We start from the raw sequence: 18,778 nt of genomic DNA, 5'->3' as shown, positions 1-18,778 counted from the left end.
TATTGTGCTTTGATCAGCCAGTTAGAATGTCAATACAGATGCAAGGCGTAGCCGCAGATGCACTTTGTTGTACACGGCGCCTTGAGCGATGTAAAAGGTTCCTCGGCTCTCGTGCGCCTGACACACGCTCGCAGCGTGTCTCTCATGCACTCAAGTCTCAAATGGAAATCCTACGCCAAATCAAAATGTCAGATATCAATCAGCGCGCTTGTTTTAAGATAAGAGGCGGCACACATTACTAGTAATTCAGTTACATCAGCCCACGCATCTGACAAGTCGATAATGTGACTATTTGCCAGTTTTTCATTATCATAAATTGTTGCTATTATTACTATGTGAGAAGGAAAAGACAGGCATGTGCATGTGTCATTCAGAAGCAAAACAATATTGCACTGCACTTCCAATATGTTGATAGACTCACAAGAAACAGATTTAAGCAGGAGAAACTGTTATATCCAGATTCATTGGGCACTTACACTCCCATAGAGAAGCTCAATATTGTCTTTTATTGACATCGTCAAGGTTATTTTCTTAGATTTAAGGCAGATCTAGAGCTGAGCGAGTACACTATTATCTGTATCTGCTCAACCAACTAAATGATCCGTATCCGTATACATACTCGTATGTAAATAATATATATACATATATAGGTGGGCGTGGCTAACCTGAAGTTGATATGGGTTGATCACAAGTTGCTATATTTTTATTTATCAGAAAAGTTTTTACAGAACAGCCTCAGAACTGAGCTTCAGATCAATATCTCTTAATCACGAGAGTAAAATAACCATTTACAGTTTTGTGATAAACTTAAAATTTCTGACTCTTATTCAAGACTTTGAAAAATATCTATATTCAGTACCATGCCTCATACTACTGAGAAAATCCGGCACAACATTGAGAGCATCAAATGTAAAAAGACAAATATAACAAGGCTTGTGTACTGTGAGTTAGGCGTCTGAGTTAAAGCTGCCATAAGCATTTTAGCTGACTTCCTGTCCATTTTGCAGTTACAATCCCCTCCCTCCTCTCTACATCACGCACAACTCCTTTGTTTGTTTGTTTTATTGTATGGGCCGCCACCGGGAGCGCTGGCATTGGTAGCTTGCACTGTTCCGACACTGCTGGCAGACAGGACCGCCTCTTTGTGGAGTTCTTTGTCCTGATTGGAGAAAGGGGGCCGGGATACCAGAAAATGTATTTTCTCTTTAACTGCATGAGTGGGGGGAGGAGAGACATGGGTGACTGACCAAACACTCTACACTGTACTGTAACAGTGATTACTGCTGGAATACAGAGCTATTTAACATTTATCTAAATAAGGAAATAACACAAAGAGCAGCTTTAATTTATTTCTGGAGGGGGTGGGGCTATGTTGACACTACAGCGGTGTGAGAAGTCGCTGTCAGAGAGGAGAGTGAGAAAGCACAGCCGGTACTGGTGTATCGATATTGTGTAAAATGAGTGTTAAACTGTTTAAAATATACAGAATCTGTATTCTTTTTGTTTTGTTTTTGAGTATCGCCTCATGTTACTTGGATGATACTCCTTAAAATACATTAAGAACATTATCTGTTCTGGATACTTGTGTCAGACCTAGACAGATCACTTTAAAGCCACAGGAGACATACTACAGGTGTTGTTGTGGATAGAATAGTGTTCTTCATAATCAGAAAGCTGTACTGAGTAAAATCTTTGTGTCCGTTTAAATGACACTTGCTGTAGACAAAACTTGCAAACTCTATTTTTAATGTTCATACATTTTGTAAAACTTGTGTGTTCCGGGTTAAGTGGTGCGAGTTTCATCTTGTCCTGTGCAGCGTGGTGTGGGTTGTCTGGGTGTATGACACTTGCTCGGCTGTGGCGCAGACAGACCCTGTCAGCACATTCGCTGGGGCATGACTGAAGTTGGGATTTTCCTCCTGGAATACTTTTCACCCTTTTCCTCTCTCTCATCTTCTCCTCAACGTCCTCAGCTACCTCTCCCTCAGCCTCCCTTTTTCTAAGCAAACCTTTTTGATGAACAGTAAAGAAGGAAAAAAAAAAGATTATCCAGCCCTCCCCCCTCCTCCGCGTTCTCTTTTCCCACCTCTCCCACTCACCACCTGTCTCTTCCATGGCCTATCTATCTCCCTAAATCTCCCTCTATCCCCTCTCTTTAACTCGCTATTGTTTTAGAATCCTGTCCTCTGCACTGCTCTCCGCTATCCTCGTTTCCTCTCTCTCATCTGTGTCAATCACCGGCCTGTCACTGCGTCCCTCACCCTCCGTGCACTCTGAGGCTTCAATCAATCAGCCAATCCCCTTCCATGGCCTTGGTGCATTGGAAATGACAGGTGTCACACTGGCTACCATCTTGACGGCAGGCCACAACACCATAACTGTGTGTATAAATCTAGTCATCAAATCATAAAATGCAGCAAACTGGATGTATTGCATGAGACCGGTGGCAAGATGCAGGACAGATTTTACAGAATAACTTATATATAAACGTCACAAAGGCCATTATAGAGGATGTGAGGTTGGGTTTTGGCTGCGTGTTATCTCGAATGTACAGCATGAGGAGGCGATCGGGGTGAATTCAATGACAGAGCTCCTCGCTCTCCCAGAGGAACTTATCAGCTGGGAGTTTGATGGCCAGGCAATCATTGCCACAGGCACCTTGTTAACAAGCCTGGGGCAGGTGGCAGGATGCAGTGCTGAATATCAACATAGCACGAGCGCTAGCTGAACACAAATTCATAACATTCTCGTGCGGGACATTTTGTCAATGTGAGGTTTACTTTGAAGCACCGAAGCAGGAATAAAACTGCTTTTGTTCTGCAATTCTTTTATCTTTTTACACAATTTTCAAGGCCGAGATTTCACTCAGAACAGAGTTAAGGCACTTCTGTAATGTATTGATCTGTGTCACAGCCTTTCACATTGTGCTCGGCACCTTTGGGGAGAGCTATTGTTATGCCATTACCCTCGGTGCATCGGCCTGTACAGCAGTAAGTGAAGATAATTGGGTCCTCTGGTTTGAAGCACAAGGGAGCTCATATTTCCTCATTAGGGCTTTATATAATGTAACACAGGGAAGTTGTTGTTTTCATTTTCGTGGAACCAGCGAGGATCAGAATGGGGATTTCACCTGTTGCCTTTACATACGCTATCATGGTTTATAGTATAGTAAATAGAGATAATAGGGTGATACAGTTTGTAGCTCCAGGGAGCTCTCGCTTCCTAATTAGAGTTTTAGAAAATGTATAGTCGAGCTATATTCTCTGGTTCAAAACCATGTCATCCCAACTATACTGTAGTTCTTTATAAGTTCTGTACACCTGCAGCAAGTTTCTCAGTGACCTGATTAATAGGGCCACAAATATCTTATAATTTTCCTCTTACTGGTCCCGATCCACCCCAAATTTCAATGATCTTATGGGTCATTAGCATTGGAGGCACATCCTGTGCATCGATTACAAGCTGTCACCAACTTAACGAGACTGAAAGTTTTAATTACGATTCACCTCCTTGCTTGCTGTCTGTCTTTTTTTCTCTCGATAACCCCCCTGTAGAACAGGCAGGCACAGAGAAGAGCGTCGCCTCAGCAGCAGGACGCCCACACACCCTCTCCACAACAATGAACAAACACACACATGCCATGTGACTTCAAGTCCCGTTGACAAAACATCCTACAGAAGATTTATTATTTACTTACGCATAAATAAAATGCAACATTAAAAAAAGTGCCTGGACTGACAAAGCCACATCCATCCACCCTCTCAAAGTGTGTGTTCATGAAATTCATGAAGAGAACACACAAAAAACTGAATACTCCACACAACCCCCGAACAAGCATAGAAATCCTCCTCTTACTATGCTGGTAAGAAATATAAAGAAAGCTCTGGGGACTGCCTTTCTGGACGCAGTGAAGTCAAAGAGAAGAAAGGGAGCGCTCTCTCACAATGGGAGGGAAGAGGAAAAAAGCAGCCACCCCAAAAGAATTATGCATGGAGTAACAAAGGTGAGCTCCAAAAAAGAGACGGAGATGGAAGAAAAGCAGGGAGGTTTGGTGGAATGGTTGAAGGTGTGTAAGCGTAGACTGTATAAGAGAAGTGGACCAGCCACTGTAAGGACAAGGTACTGTCTGAAGCCTTGAGTTAGGCCTTCCCGACTTCGTCATTTTGTCTTTTTTGGTGCCACAGATAACCATATTTGGACAAGAGAATAGAGCTAAGTCATCAGGTAATGGTCACGTTAACTGTGATATTATTTGGGATGCTAATTTTGCTAGCAAAAAAACAGGCCTAAACAAAATTTAGTTTCCGAAAAAATAAACAGCCGACTCCTTAAAGGGGTTTATTTTTGTATTGTTTGGGTGTTTTTTTACGAAACCAAACACTGAACAAAAGATTTCTATCCAACCAAAATGTCACAATCAACCTTTATGACCCGAAAGCACATTGTGAAAAGGTCGAAAGTACTAAGACAAAAACATGAACAACCAAAAACAAGTTCACGTCTAAGTACACAGTGCCAGGGATACGCATTGCGACGCCTGACCGGCCACCATCGAAGCAAATTGTAAATCACAAGATAGCCGTGCCCTAAAGCATACCCTGCTTTATCATCCATTTTACTCAAAATGGGACCATAATTTATAAAATGAACATCGTGCTGTGTTGAAGAAGACTTGAAACTAGCAACTGAGACCATAAACTCATTAGGAAACTGTTTATGGAAGTAATAAATAAATCAAATCTTCTTACAACCAGTGAAGTCACACCCTGGTGGCCATTAAAAAGAATGCAGGTATAAAGTACTTCCACCTTGGCTTCACTTTTCAGACCCAATGGCTACATTGATTTCTTTTATGCTGATCTTTACTGATCAAGCTACCAAGATATCTGCACTTCAGAATCTGTATGCAAAGGACAAGATTTTGGTATTCAAAGCTTCATGACTTCTGTTTGTAGTCCATTTGTAGTCTTAGTGGTGTTGACAAATTAGGTTTGAGCGGGCTTTGTTTGCATGCAGGTAAGAGTTGTAGCTCAATTCCAACTCCATTCCCTTGTCAAGTTGCTAATCAGGCTGCAAACCATGACTAGCACATGGAAAAGGAAGTCTTGGCCCGGGGGTCTGTTATACATATCCTGGATATCCGCTGGCCTCAGTGGAAACCCCGAAATATTGTCCTATTCCTCCAAAGGCCAAATCGCTGTCAGGCGACAGCTGATGGGTTCCGAGACTGCTTTTATACAGTCTATGCGTGTCAGCATGTGTGTGAGAAGAGAAGGAGAGGTGTAGAGAGGGGCGGAGCAGGAGGGAGTCGGGTCCTCCTTGGAAGACGACCGGGTAGTTTTAAGTGCAAAGCGCCGTAAAGCAGCTCCGTCCTCGCCTTGAACCCCGGGAGATAAAAGCAGACCTGTCAGTGGGGAGGTGAATAACAGCGGGAGCTTTCGTCCATTAATGTATGAATACCTTCCTCACCTGTGTCCCCAGCCTTGTCTTTATCTCAGCCTCACTGATCTACTGACAGGAGGTGCTAACTTCCCTTGAGAAAGCAGATAGCGCCAGCCTATGGGCATAAGATGATTCCCCAGGGGCCAGAGGTTTGTAGAGGACGAGGCGAGAAACGAGAGCAGGTAAACAATGTGACAGCCGTGGCTTTACAGTGGAATGAATTTACAGTTTTGCATGGTGTAAGAGCTGTGAAATTCAGTCCGCTTATGGGTGGCTGTTTGCCTATTGGTGAGATTAAGACTAAAAAGACTCAGTGTAACAGAGCAGCGACAGGGGGCTTTGGATTTGCTTGGCTTTCAGCTAGATCAATGGGGTTACATTAAATGGCAAGAGTCAGAGGCTCGTAGAACATCCAGCAAGAACAGTGCATTTCATAATACAGCATGAGCACTGAAAACAGTAAACATGAGAGATGTGAGCCTTAAAGTCTTGTTAAAAGCACATTTTAGAATATAATACAGGATTGGGCTGCACCAACTATTGACAAATCCATGCAAGTTCTTAATGACTAGCTAGTTTCAAACCTAGTGAGTCATTTAATTGGATTTTACCATTAAAATTTGATTAAAATGTCAGTATGTGCAATTTAGCAAGAGTCGGATATATTAAAATGCGTTAACCCAGCATCACCCCAATGATTTACAATTACATTCAGAACTAGTCCGTGTATTGTAACCTGTTTTACCAGTATAAATGTACACTCAGTTCTAACACTTATGTTAGAACCAGGCTATGTTTGGATACATATGACTAATTATGACTGCCTCCAGCTCCCGTATGTATTTCGAATGCAAGCTCCTCTGCTGCTGCTTTATCTTAGGCTACAGTATATAAAATGTGAAAGGTGCCATAAAGATCAAATAAATCTTGACAGGAGACAGTCCAGAGAATCACAATGCCAGGAGACGTGCCAGTAGGTCACGACAGGGACAACATTTGTGGCCCATATTTTACTGCCTTGGCAAAGGTTCAAGTAGTTCTCAGTCTGATTTGTCTGGTCGTAAGGTAAAGTGCTGGCTAAGGCTGCCTGGATATACCAACAGCGACAGCGCTGACCCACTGAACGCCTGCGATTTACTGTTAAAATCTGCTCATCATCCAGGCCTTTTAACACTATGAATTATGCAAAAGTAGCAAAGTGGATTCTTTATTGGTGAAAAAGACAGAAACTCCTATCATGCCATTCTCTGTACGCAATGATGAATAATATAATATATTACGAAAGCTATAAAATAGTTAATTTTACTGTAAATTGTCTCTTTACGAACAACTTTGGCAATAAAGCTGAGAACAGAGCATTATACTGTTGATGAGACTTCCCACAAATAAAGATTTCAGCCAACATCTCGACGTCTCAACAGTCAATTAGGAGTATTTAATGGCTGTGTAAATGAGTGCAACACACTGTAAGATAAACAGTCACGTCACTAAGACACCCTCTGTAATCCAGAGAATGGGAATACTAGCCTGTTCTTGTAGAACATGGACACCCATTGCCTTACTGCTTTAATACTTTTCCAATGTAAGTCACGCTGCGTTTTATGTGGAAAAGGCAGAGAATTGGAGGAAAGAAAATCGAAATTTGGATGAGTCGGTGGATGAAGAGTCGAGGGCAGTAACAACTCTTAACTCAGCAGAGCAGGAGGGTAGTGAGACTTCATAAAAGTTAGATGAGGCGAGGCTGCGCTGAAACCAAATTCTAAATCACAGAACACTGCACTGTTTTTCTGGTTCTCACCTTGGACATCGGTTTATTACTATTTGTCCCAAGGATGCACCAATCCGTCATGTTCTCTCCTGATACCTGATATCTCAGGGTAACTTAAGATAGGATTGGATAATGTCAACCTTGTCTCCTTGGAAGTATTTTTTTTTACACTTTACTAAATTGCCTTCCAAATCACGCCAATAAAAGGAAACCCTGATTGCTTTATGTTCAACAGTAAAGTTTTTAGAACACTGAAACACTAAATATTTCATGATACCGGGATGGCAGCCATTAAACGCGCAGAACCTTGACACCTCAGTCTGGGGGTTTGGGTCCTGAGTCCAGTCTGCGGTTAGGTTTAGGCAACAAAAACACTTAAAGGTGCGCTGTGTAGAAGAGAAATATCTTCATTGACTGATTTTTTTTTATGCCTTTACGCCTTTTTTTTTATGTTTTACTTTGTTTCTATGTGGCGGACCCTGCCACCTTTCTACCTACAAACAGTGTTCTGGGGACCTTATTTTCCTCTGACAACAGCTGGTTTATTCAGTTATGGAAAAGATAAACATTTTTGAGTTTGTCTGACATTAATATTGAAAATATTAAAATTCTGAGTTTGAATTTCTCCTCCAAAACTACGTAGTGCCCCTTTAAGGTTAAAGGTTAGGTTACTGTGGTGTGGGTTAAATGTTATACTCACATTGCATCACATTCACGTCACTGCAAACGTTTTTCTGTATTAAACCAGGACCACAATCTATCCCTAACCTTAAAGGTGTTATTGATAACATCCAGCCACTAAACGTAGCTAGTTAACATTGCTAACGCTAGCTAGCTAACTTTAGGTCGATACAGTGTGCTGGGTGCATACTGTAGAAAACAGCCAGTCTTATGTTTTCTCCACAAACTGGCAACTACCGAGACCCTTGATCGCCAACAAAACACAGATACCACGTGATACGGTGCAATACTATTGGCTCACAAACCTCGGTAGAAACTGGAACCAACCATCAGAATGTTTGCACAGAGATAAACAAAACAAACATTTCAAAAATGTTATTTCACTATCATTATAATGTTTTGTGTCTACATAAAAATGTTATCAATATGACCTTCAACCAGTACCCTGAACATTAAAGGGTAATAGTGTTGAGCCTACTGGCTGTTGTAAATGAGCTGTGAATGTAATTTCTATGAGAAAAATTTAAATCTGTGTCAAACCATTGAAAAGCTGCAGGGATTGCTGTGACAAAAGCTGTATTTAATGTGTATCGGTCACAGTGTGGTCGATACCTGATTCACTCACTGAGGCCTGTATCTGGGCCAGTACCTCCTACTATGTGAAGTCAACGGGTCCAATTCCAGTCATAACAATTTTACATGTTTAAAATAATCTTAATGAGAATGACGAGCGACAACACGATCATTAGGCAAATGAACACAATCCATAAGCACCACACGCTGTTTGGTTTTATCTGACGGCTGTAAGCACCAACTGGTCCAGAGTGGACTGGACTCCATCCAACTTTGTCTGAACACTCTTGACGTCCATATCATGAGGAAAACTGTGTGTCCCTGCCTTTAGTCATTACCTCCGTTTAGTCTCAGCTGTTAAATTAACTGGAGCAGCTAAAAAAAACAAACGCCAAAGTGTAACTATTTACACGTATTAATGTCTTCTCAATCTCAGCGGATTGTAACGTGACATGAAAAATGAGACCTTTCAAGTCTCTCAGTTGTCCATACAGCCTGTGTATGTGTAAGCTGTTTAATGCTTCTTGACTGTGAATGTCTTTGTGAAGGACCCCAGTTGGTTTTTCCCTGGCAGTCCAAAGGATGTGACTTTATGCACGCTCACGGGTTCCTCGTGTCAGTGCCTCTCTCCGCTCTGCTAACAGAGCAACAGTAGCTAACATTTGTTTAAGTTTAGGAGTCTGCTAACATAAACTGACGACCAGCTTCCCACTCAACACAGAAGTTCCACAGAGCCCCTTTTAGTCCAAATGACAAAAGCCGGAAAAGACCTGTATCACCATCCAAAAGAAATATCCCTTCCAGAAAATGTGTTGTTAGATTTGATTATATCTATTGTGGATACAGCATTTCATATAGAACAGTAAGGTTGATTTAATCTCATGCAATCTGACTCTCAGTTAGAAGCCCAGTCGTTTTCATGACTTATGAACACCAGCGCTGAGATGAAGACTTGTATTCTTAAATAAAAAATCAGAGATAATGTTCTTTTCACGGTGGGTGATCCAGCTCCAGACTCCATCACACGGCCAACAACATTATCATTATGTTACTGAACTATAATAACTTTTGACACCTCTCCACCTCTAGGCCTCTGTGCTGTTTCTCCACTGAGTAGCTGAAGGAGCTGATCAGCTCCAATGATCTTCACGCACAAAGGTCAGGAGATGTTTTTGTGTCAGGCAGCTCATCTGGTCGGAGCCAATGTCTTTCTCGGTAGGTGCCCAGCCCGCGTTTTCTGAATGGTGAGTCATCAGCTGCCAAAGCAGTTACCGAAATTACACCTGATGCCTATCAAGCCTGTCTCTCTTCCTCTTCCGCCTGACTGCGTGTGCAACATCAAAAAGCTATCTGATCCTTTCAGCACACAGGCTGACATTTCAGCAAAAGTCCTGGGGAATTGCAGATGGACTTTGTCTCCCCAAAGCTGTGTGTCTGTATAGTATGAATAGTGTGTATCAAGATGTGTGCAAAAGAATGGAGAAGGAAAGAAGTTTTCGTGCAAGCTGCCAGAGAAAGATTGTAAGAGAAGATCTTTTCAGCATAAGCTGAGAATACGCTCACATACAGTATCATCTCCGTAAGCCACAAAGCATTAAAGATCAGGTTAATCATGTAGCCCTTTTTTGGAAAGAAGGTCGCTTCACTGTGCAGCACTTGAAGATTGTTTTGTCCAAGGTTTAATTCATGAGTCCCTCCACCTCTACGGTTTACCTTTCAAGGGTGTTCCTCTCAAGAGGCACTGAGGCTGGACAAGAGGTTGGTGGAGAGGACACGGGAAGGTGGCAGAGGGTCGTTTCAGAGATGAATAAACACAACATACCCAAGGTTGTCGGGGATAATATGTGATGCATTGCCAGTGAAGAGATGGCAAGTTGTAGAAAAGCACCAAGGCTATTGGCCAGGGAGGAGAGTGAATAATGGCACTCAATATTTCACCTTAATCTGCCCCATTCTGTCTTCAATTTACATTTAAGGATCTTTTTTATGTTTATCACCTATCCAGCCAGGCGGAGAGTGGAAAGAGCTGACTTACTTTTAATGGCCATCAGAGAGAATCAATAAGCCTCTGCTGTGCGCCGAAAACTTTCTCTGAATGTCGTCCCCACAGGTGTTCAAGGTTTTGGTTTCTGCTTCCATTCCCTGGTGTGGCTAAAAGCCAAAACAGGTGTGTAATATTCTGATGATGAGCGTGTTTGTTTAGTGATATTTTTTTTGTGTATATATCTTGTATATATGGCATTGTCACGTCGTCAAACTGTGTCTGACATCCTTTTCACCTCTCTTACAATGGGTTTTGTGTTGTAGCCATTCTTGTAACTTTCAGAAACCTGCAACCTTACAAGGACATTCTCCTCACGCAGTGACTGGCAGGGTGCAAAGGTGAGAATGTGGAGAGCATTTGAACCTCTCTATTATATATTTTTTTCATTGTTCACAATGAAAAAAATCTGTAATTTTTTGCATGTACAGCCACGTACAACACCATGAATTCTTTAGAAGACAGACAGTCAAAAAGAGGGCATTGTTATCCCTCCTTTGCAGGAGCTATCATCCCTCTTCTATGACGACAGGCTCTTTGTCGCACCTTCAAGTGTTGAACACATAGCACAGCCAGCGCTGGTAGGAAAGTCTTCAGTTTAGCAAGTCATTAACCAAAGACAATTAAATATTTTGACCTGATGATGGCGCTAGATTTAAGTTCAGTTGATTTATTACGATTCATCCAGTGGGGAACAGGGACGTCTCTAACAAATTTTATGGCAATTGATTCAATGTAAATGTTACTATAATGTCAACCTACTTATGGTATTAAAGTTAAAAAGGCCAATGAATCAGATAAACCTCCTTCTTTTAAATATTGGATTAGAGAAGTTCTCTCTATGGTTAGAAAAACTGAGATATAGCAGGACTAATTGTCACGAAGAATTTGGTGCAACTCGGGCCTAATCTCAATACACCCCTTGTCTCCACCACTTAGTTTAACCCTCTGTTTTGAGTGTTCACAACTAGGCGTAGGTTGGCCCAATTCTTGTTGGGATAGAGGGGTAGGGCGAAGTGTTAGGGCTACGTGGCCTCCAAACAGGGTATGAGAACCCTGTTGTTTAGTTGTGTTATGGACATTTCAAATATGACCTCCAAAATGTGAGTCCATCAGTGAAGTTGCTGCACTTGGTACTGTTCCTCCGATATCAGAACAGACTGGCAGGGTCGGAGCACTGGTTGCTAATGTTAGCCTATAGAGTGCCGCTAATGACCAGGTAGTGAAGCATCATTCTTTTTTTCTTCTTTTGATGACTTGATTGACAGCACGAAGCTGTGAACCAATTGCAAGCGTCCATGTTTTTCTATCGCCATCAGATGAATGGCTAACTGCAGTGTGATTATACCAGGATTGCTACGGTAACGCAAGAGAAATCACCGTAGCTGAAGACAGCATAATGGAAATGTCTAATTTCCTGTCTGTTTACATAAACGCAATCGACGACAACTGATGATGTGTACTGTAAAGGGTCAAGGGTTGTCCTATTTCCTATTTAATTTCCCCTTGTTACTCTTTTCTAACGGGGAAGGGGGCACTTGAAAACGAGAGGTAGAGGTAAAAACTGGAAATGGGATTGAGCCTTGGTCACCATTCACTGAATATGTAACGCTAAAGCTCATCATAAAAACAACTAATGTTCCCCGGCCAATCTATAATAATCTGATATTCAGAAACCAATTATAAGAAACTGCATGACGAAATGTCCTTATTTTTGTCATTTATTTTTTTGACTTAAGTTTGTAAAGCCTTGGGGATTGGGGGGAGGTGGAGAGGAATATATGTGTTTGTAAATTAACAAGCCATCATTCATTGAGATAAAAATTATTGTAACCACGAATTCCAGTTAAAATTTCGTGCCAATGGATATAATTGTGTTTTATTGGATAACTGACCACTTTAACCTGCTGGGGGCCAGAGATGAAAAGGAGATCACCAATGTCAGTGAATCATCCTCTGGGGACCGTGAATGTTTGAAGTGCGATGGTTCTCCATCCATTACTTGTCCAGATGCAGTATTTCAGTTCGGACCAAAGAAGAGGGACGATTTATCCTCTTAGAGACCAAAAGAGCAACCGACCGACTGCTTCTCTGTCCCTTCCCTTGTAAAGTTTAATTAAATGCACTCTTTGATTGAATTTCCTGAAACTCAGAGACATGCATGAGGAGTCCCACATCAACATCACTTGGTACTGAAGGGGTCACCATCCAACTCCAATAAAACATTCATCCATACAGTTCTTTCATTAACTGATCACTTTTAGTTCTGACCCACTCTTGCCAGAACCGCAGCTCCACCAAATCAAAAATAGAACACAGTGCTCGCATGATCGCATTTATTCAACACTGACTCGTTATCTGTGTTTTGTCAGAACCATCTATCCCAAGGATGTTGTTGTGTCCTGCTGCCTTATCGTAGCCTGCTGCAGTCACGCCTCTGCTGCGCTGGTTGAACACTGTGTGAACACGTGGGAATGGAAGCCTGTACTGTCACAGCTTTTAATCCCCCTCGTTGAAGTCACTAAGTCCCTGCCTTATTAGCATACACCCCCCCCCAACCCCCTCCCCTCTTTGTATGACTTTCATGCTCCCTAGGTCTTCTGCTTCGGCACCATATCTGACAGTATATTTTTGTAATTCTAATGACGTCGGCCCAATCTCCAATTCATTTCGCTTTTGTCTCTCTCTATTTGGGTCAGTTTGTTGTTTTGTTTGTTTTTGCAGCGGCTCAGGGAGACAGAGCAGATTGCGGCATGTTTAAGTCACCATCTCTGGCAGGTTATTGCGCCGGGCCACCTTGGGTGAGGATGGGATAAAGGATGTGGAAATTAAAACTGAGTGCTTAGTGCAGCAAGATGTTGTGCAACACCCAGTGAAGCGGCGGCAGCAGTGCAGCAGTTGTTTCCTTTTCAGCGGGGCGGTCGTCAGCTGAAACGGCAGCCTCTGCTTCGTGGGCAAGCAGTTCACTATACTCACTTTTTTGACTTTAAAGCAATATTTATAGCAGCGTTGTTGTTATGTTTGTTGTTGTTTGCGTTGTTTTTGGGATCTTCTGCCATGCTAGTTCAAAGAAGTACAACCAAGCTGTGGGTGTATATTGAGGGAAGATTTCCAAGCTGCGTTCGCCCGTCTCAGTGTTGTGGTGCAGGGCGATGTAGGAGATCAAAGTTTGGCAGCGTTATATTTTCAGGGCGATTTTTTTCTGCAGGGTGCACTCATGCTGTGTAATGTTTGGGATGTTCCGGCACGGGGACTATAAATTCTGTTTAAGACGCGGGGGGCTGATCGGCACACACACAAACACACACTAGCTGCACACAAGCACAAATAGCCCCTCGAACACACATGATCACCTCACAGAGAAAAAGAAACAGAGCCGCCAGACTTCCAAGGTGACCTCTTTCTCAGCGGAGGTGAAGTAATGATCCCACCTCCAGCGTGCGAGGGCACCGAGGTGGAAGCCGAGGTCGCCAGCAACCTGTCCCCCGGTAACGGAGGGATTGAGACAGCAGCCATCAGACAGCAAAGACCGCAGGGGGGAGAATCCCCTCCACCCTCCTCCGCCCTCCGCCTTTGTCTCTAATATGGAGCAGGGATAGCAGGGGCCGCTGCGTTTAGAAAAGCCCTGTGTTTCTCCCATAAAAACCACATCTATGGCCGTGGAGAAGCTTACACTGTAATCCTGCATGACGGATTGAGTCTGCCACTGCAGCACTCTCCCTCTCTTTTTCCCTCTCTTCTTTCTTTCGCTTTTTCGCTTCTTACAAAAACTTCCGTGGCGGCAGCCGTGTGCGGACACATACGGACAGCATAGTGTGCGTGGGGACATACGCGTCCACATAGGGTTGCAACAGTATGTGATTTTTATGGTACGACAACTGACTGAAAATATTAGTTTCACATTGTCACGGTGTACGGCACTGCACAGTCATAACTATCAGTTTAACGACTCTTAAAGGAATCAAAACAAGAGTTTTTTGGTTGAACAAAGATTTTCATATAATTTTTCCAGCCTGACCTATATATTGATATTGGCCTTTCACACATGTATCGTCTCTGTTTGTGAGTTTATAATGCAGAAAAAGATGATTGGGATCGTTTATAATTGTTAAATTCCCAGTCAGGTTTTTGGTTTCAGCGCTTTAATGTAACTGTAAAACATCCTGCCTCTATCAGATCACTTTTTACTTTAGTGTTTGGTAACCACTTTTGAGGGATCGTTTTTTTTTTTTTCAATTTTCACACCACAGTTTACTCAAAAACGCTTTACTGCTGCAACTCTGCCCCCCAATGCGTTCATATGTCTTATGCGCCCCTTTTGCATTCATCGCATCACCTTTTCCTTAAAAAAAATGCACGGCAGCCTATAGCTGTGTCTGTTGAGGTTTTGCACCGCAGACAGTCGAGAAAGTGAATAAATAGGTGTCAGTGGCAGGGAATAGAAAATAGGTTTCCTCTTCTGCAAAGTGTAAGAACAGAATGCAAAAGATACCGTCACACAGACTCGCGCAGTACAAGAGAATGAATCCCACCGGGAAGTCTCAGTGAAAGCATGTGCGGGAGAGGTATATAGATGACCTGGATTTTGTATCCGCGCTCCCATGGCATGTATTACTGCACCGGCAGAAATGGCCTCTAATATAAAGGACATTTTTACGCTCATGGATCACTGTTATCAGGGCCCCTCTGAGCCTGATTTGCTCCTGTCTTTATCTATCCATCCTCTTGTCACTCCAGCTCTTTGTCTCTTTCCTCCTTCCCTGCGCATCCACTTTGAATGTTGTTTTTTTTTTTTTTTTTTTTACCTCTCACTCTGTTTCATAATCTCCCCCTCTCTCTCTCTCCCAGTCTCTCTCTGGGTATTAGGCATTCAAAGATCTTTCCGTGGCATGTAGTAGAAGTTATCACCCCATCTCTCTCTCTCCCTCACTCTATCTCTCTAATCTTCCTTAATCTTCCAGCCCAGAGTGAAGTGAGAATTAGTTTCTCACTCTCCCTCATCAATCTCTTGCACCTCCCCTTCTTCCACCTCCTTCTTCTCTCCCCGTCTCTCTCTCTCTCCCAGCTCCTCGCTCTCCTCCGGATCATCCTCGCCAGCTGCTTTCTTAATCCTCCTCCTTGCTCAGTTAGTCTCCCCCTCTTCTTCCCTCGTCTCTCCTCTCATTCTGCTTCACGCCATCCACAAAACTGCAGAGGTCATTCCCGCTGTTGCCCTCATGCCTCTCTCTCCCTCGCCCTTCTCTTTCCATTTCCACCTCGCGCTCTCGGATTTTTTTTTTTCTCCTCTTCAACAGGCTCTTGGGACTTTTGCATTCAACCCAGCCTGTTAACCCTGAGCCGTGTCCTTACCTGCTCACTGTCCATCACGAGCACACACTCTGAGGGAAAGCAGATTTTTAACACCCGCTATGTGACTGAACACTTGAAGGATTCAGGAAGCAGAAAAAACAGTAGTGGTTAAGGTCAGATTCAATTCAGCATTAAACATTTTTGTGCTATTGAAAAGCACGCGCTCGTTCCATGTTCGAATGTGTCCCATTATTCAAAAGCGGCTTTTCATTTTTAACCTTTCAGATTTCTGGCTTTGATGAGTTTTTCTGATTGTGCTCGATTGCACTCAGACTCCCCCTCTACCCTTCAGAGCAGAAAGCACTTATCACAACCATCTACATGGCCGACAGTGTACACTGTTGGCAGGATACAGCACCACAGAGAGGAATTAATAAACTGCAAAGTTAAAGGCCAGGAGCGGACGCCACACCGAATCCCCTTCTGCACATCACCAAACAACTACAAAATAAATCTTTTCACCACAACAACTTCAATTCAACGCGGCACATTCGAATCATGTCTGCAAACGCATTAGGTGCAATTTTGTGTTCGAATTTTCCAGCATGCACAGGGCTCCGTGTCAGAGCTGTGTGTGGGGGGAAACGCTCATTTTCTCCAATGCACACCTGATGTTATTTTCACCTTCAAACCCCCGGTGGAGCGTTTTTTACTTAAAAGCACAGACTGAGCTCAGGAGAAGAGCAGCAACAAATGCAATGCATGAGCAACCACCAGTATAATTAGATGCACTTTCCAAAAAATTCTAAATATGTTGCCTTTTTTCTCCAAGTTGTTGTGCGAATAAAAGCCATTTGTGAGTCTAAAAAAAAAGGAAAAAAAACTCCTCCGCCTAATTAGTGAAAAGCCTTGGACACGAGCACGACGGAAGGAGAATCACATGCCTGTGCGTTGAACGCTCCTCGTGTTGGATCGTCTCTGCAGCGCTGCTGTTTGTGACTCTAAGATCTTACTAATAATTACAGTGCAACATTGAACAAGAACTAACACATGGTCGACTAACTCGCTGAGATTCAAAAGTAGCTCCACGCACTTTCACTTTGAATCACACTTTGATTGGACTCATGCACATAAGCCGGCGTGCCACTCGAGAGTACACCCATTTACATTCAGGAGTCCCAGTGGACGGAGAGCGACGAATGAATATTAATTCCACTTTTTCTCATTATCAGGGTGGCGTAATCATGATGAATGCTATCCTGCATAGAGTGAACCCTCAGGATCGAAGAACACAAAAAGCAGTCGTTCAGGCTGGAAATACTGAATGTAAAGAAATTAATTGAGTTAAAAAAAAAACAAGGCCGGAGGTATAAGTGCTTTTCAGTCCTGACCTCAACAGTGTGAGTGCCATTGAAATAACATTCACTGCTCAACTGTTAGCTGCCGCATTTTCAAGTCAAACAACACTCAGGTCCACAGCCATGCTAGCAGCTCTGTGAAGCTATACTTAGGCGCGACGTGTGCCCTGAGCTCAGGGCTAATGTCAGCATGCAGCACGCTCACAATGACATTGTTAACATGCTGACGTTTAGCAAGTCAAATACCATGTAAACCATCTCATTCTTGTGTGAAAGCAGGCTGATTGGCGACTAAATTCAAAGTAGAGCAGCTGGTGATGAGAGGTATTTGGTCTCAGACCAAATTAAAATTTGATTCGATGATAGCACTCGATGAAAAGTTAGGGGATCACCCAGGTTTTTCAGTGTTCCCCACACACATATTATCCTGGGGTGGTCTGGCAAGGGACTTACTGCTGATGAAGAAAGCAGATAATGTTGCCGGTAGAGAGAAAACAGACAGGCGAGCCAAGGCAGTGTGCATGCATTAAGTTGGAGAATTCAAGCAGCGATATGTAATCTGACAATTAAAGCAACACTATGTAATGTAGGCAACTTCTTAAAGCAATTCTAAAGAAAGATTTTTTAGACTCATTCTCCATCTCTTTACAACAAAAGCACATATTCCTCCACTTCAGATAAATATTCCAAATCCTGTTTGATTCATAAATTGTCCCCGGAGACCTTAATGCTTAATGCAGAACTAGCTGCTGGCCAGAACGTAAACTGTATGCTGCTGCCTGAGCGCTCAATCTGCTCTGTAAAGAACATGCTTAATGTTAAAGAGAAACCTTGAGCAAAGCCATGAGCCACATGAGAGAGGGAGACGGTAAGAGTCAGATAAAGGCAACAAAAGGCATAATGCAGAGAGCAAGGGATGGTAGGATGGTAGTAAAAATGAAGATTAGCGAGAGTGGGATAAAGAGATAAGGAGAGCACGCACGTGATGAGGAGCAACAAAGTTATAAAGATATGAGGATGAGGGGAGAGATTGACGTGTGGTAATCCCAGCTCCTCCTCCTCTTTTCTGCCCTTTTCCTGGGTGAAATAATATAAAAATAAACGAGAAACCAGCAGAAATGAGAAGAAGCTAGGGAGAGAAAAAGATGGATGAGAGATGTGAATCACACCGAGCTAAAATGGATAAGGGTTGATTACGGCGTAGATGAACGCCGGGTCAGGTTGTTGCCTTAATCAGGAGTGGATTTGCAGACTGCAAGCCGTGTATTAATACAGTACAGCTCGAGGAGTCGGGTTAAGCTGTGGGTAGCTCGCGCTGCTGAGACGAGAGGGGAGCTGGGTGCTAGTCATTAGCATGCATGCAACAAAGCATGAGAAATCACATTAATCGCAGGGAATGCTAATGACAGTGATTGGCGTAATCACAGCAACACGGGCGGAAGGGGTGAGACAACAGGAGGTCAGCCGTTCCTCTAGTTATTATTCTTTCATGTTATTCCACCCCTGCTGATGTGCCTCCTCGGAAAAATAACAGCACTTTGTCTTACATCCTTCTGCTGCTGATGGCAGTTACGCCACCAGCCCATTAATCCCGGTGATTGGCAAATATTGTGCTCTTACAGTATA

The 18,778-nt window shown here is 43.0% G+C and overlaps 1 protein-coding gene across 2 annotated transcripts in view; it reads right to left on the bottom strand.

Annotated features, from left to right (window-relative positions):
- Positions 1-18,778, bottom strand: part of cdh24b (cadherin 24, type 2b) — a 172,938-nt gene that overhangs the window by 116,844 nt on the left and 37,316 nt on the right. The gene's annotated exons all lie outside the window — the stretch shown is intronic.

Source organism: Pagrus pagrus, assembly GCF_965226575.1.
Source record: "Pagrus pagrus genome assembly, chromosome: 12".
Lineage (NCBI taxonomy): Eukaryota > Metazoa > Chordata > Actinopteri > Spariformes > Sparidae > Pagrus > Pagrus pagrus.
The sequence above is the reverse complement of the archived record's forward strand: the minus strand, read 5'-3'. Positions and strand labels throughout refer to the sequence as shown.